This window comes from Theropithecus gelada, chromosome 8 (assembly GCF_003255815.1).
Source record: "Theropithecus gelada isolate Dixy chromosome 8, Tgel_1.0, whole genome shotgun sequence".
In the NCBI taxonomy this organism is placed as follows: Eukaryota; Metazoa; Chordata; class Mammalia; order Primates; family Cercopithecidae; genus Theropithecus; species Theropithecus gelada.
This window is the reverse complement of record NC_037676.1, coordinates 103,056,226-103,058,511: the sequence shown is the minus strand read 5'-3', so window position 1 is coordinate 103,058,511 and position 2,286 is coordinate 103,056,226. Positions and strand designations below refer to the sequence as shown.

Below are 2,286 nucleotides of genomic sequence, written 5' to 3'. Positions count from 1 at the left end.
CTGCCTCCCAGGTTCATGCCATTCTCTTGCCTCAGCCTCCCGAGTAGCTGGGACTACAGGCGCCCGTCACCACACCCGTCTAATGTTTTGTATTTTTAGTAAAGATAAGGTTTCACCATGTCAGCCAGAATGGTCTCGATCTCCTGACCTCGTGCTCCACCCACCTCGGCCTCCCAAAGTGCTGGGATTACAGGCATGAACCACCGCGCCCGGCCCTATTTTGGAAATTTTAAGAGAAATTACAACTTACTGTATGTATTAGTTTAATGTATTTGTTTAATGAGAATTACTTAAGAATTTGGAAAAGTGTGTTAATCAGAAAATTGATGTATTTGAAAAAATAATCAAATTTTAAAATTAATAAATGCAATTTAAAATGTTTAAAATGATTAACCAAGTGGCTCAGACATGGTTTGATTTTTAAATAGCATAATAATATTGAAATGTTTAAGGGAAAAGCTTGAGATTTTAAATGTGAAAGTAGTGAATATTAATTTTTAAAAACCCAAGCAGTGTTGTATGAAAGGAGAGAAAGTTAGCACACCTCTTGACAAGGATGAAAGAGGCCCTCAAGCCTGACAACACACATACAGTTAAGGCATTGCCACATACTTCATGGCATCTGACTATCTTTAAAAAATAATTTAAAAAAAAGTAACTTTTTTACCCTTTTTTTTTTTTTTTTTTTTGAGACAGGGTCTCACTCTGTCGCCCAAGCTGGAGTGGACCTCGGATCGCTGTAACTTCCACCTCCCAGGCTCAAGTGATCCTCTCACCTCAGCCTCCTGAGTAGCTGGGACGGAAGGCACTCGCCACCACATCTGGCTTTTTTTTTTTTTTTTTTTTTTTGCGGAAACAGGGTTTCTCCATGTTGCCCAAGCTGGTCTCAAACTCTGAGCTCAAGTGATCCACCTGCCTGGGCCTCTCAAAGTGCTGGGATTACAGGCGTGAGCCACTATGCCCAGCCCCAAGTAACCTTTTTTTTTTTTCTGATGGAGTCTCGCTCTGTCGCCCAGGCTGGAGTGTAATGGCGCAATCTCGGCTCACTGCAACCTCCTCCTCCCGGGTTCAAAGAGATTCTCCTGCCTCAGGCTCCTGAGCTGCTGGGATTACACTACCATGCTCAGCTAATTTTTTGTATTTTTAGTAGAGATGGGGTTTCACCATGTTGGCCAGGCTGGTCTTGAACTCCTGACCTCAAGGATCTGCCCACCTCAGCCTCCTGAAGTAGGATTACAGGCATGAACCACTGCAACTGGCCCCTAAGTAACTTCTAAATAATCATTTCAGGGTGAAAAGTCCTAATGAGTTTTTAAAAAGTCTTTTATCTTTCTTTTTTATGCTACCATAGAGAAAGTTCACTAGGAAATATCTGAATCTACAAATGTAAATTCTTTGTAATAGTAAATGTACAAGAAAAGTGTATTTGAGTTGGGTGAATAGGCAGCAAGTGTGCAGAGTTGGGAAAGCGAGCCAGAGGCTAATCAGAATGACACAACACAAGCTCTGACTTCTTACCTTCTCTCCAGACTTGTTTCTCCAGTTGCCTACAGACCTGCAATTGAACAACCTTGCTTCATCTTCAACTTTGCATTTCAAAAACTTAGCTCATCACTTCCTCATCCCCATCTCTCTATTCTTGGCCTCAGCCAAAAGGCTTCCTGTCATAAATAATGTGTTTATTATACCATAATCAGCCCAGCACAACAGGCTGGTCGCCTTGCAGTCATTTTTTCACTCTTTCCTCTCCTTCTCTTTTACTCTAAATCCATCAGTCAGTCCTGATGAGGCTTTCACGCTGGGCCCACTTTGCTCCAATATCCTCAGTCACTACCATCAGCTTCGGCCATGTTACCTCATGCCAAGATTACTGCCGCAGTCTTCTGTCAATTTCTCCTGCTGCAGTTCATTCCACACAGAGCTCCCACAAGAGCCATCAAACTTTGTTTTCATCTCTAATTTTTATTTGCATAAGCTTTTATGGATTCCCCAATGTCTGTCAAATAAAACCCAAGCTCCCTTTGCTATCCAAACGTTTTTACCAATAGGGGTACTCTTAATCTTCATCTTTTGTTATTTCTTGATGGGACCCCTCTGTTTTAGTCAAGCTAATTTGCTGGTCCCGTTCTCCAATGGCGTTGTGCCTACACACACATCTTTGCACAGGCCATTTCCTCTGTCCGGAAAACTCTGACCCCTCTTGATTTCCACCCCTCAACTCTGGTTTCTTCCTCTCCTTCCAAACCTTGTTAAACACTCACCTCTTCCCACGCTTTATAATAGATC

The 2,286-nt window shown here is 42.3% G+C and overlaps 1 non-coding gene across 1 annotated transcript; it reads left to right on the top strand.

Annotated features, from left to right (window-relative positions):
- The first annotated feature begins 512 nt into the window (after positions 1-512).
- LOC112630882 lies at positions 513-636 on the top strand. The gene has a single exon (XR_003121009.1). It is a non-coding gene; the product is annotated as a U6atac minor spliceosomal RNA (small nuclear RNA).
- Positions 637-2,286: the final 1,650 nt, after the last annotated feature.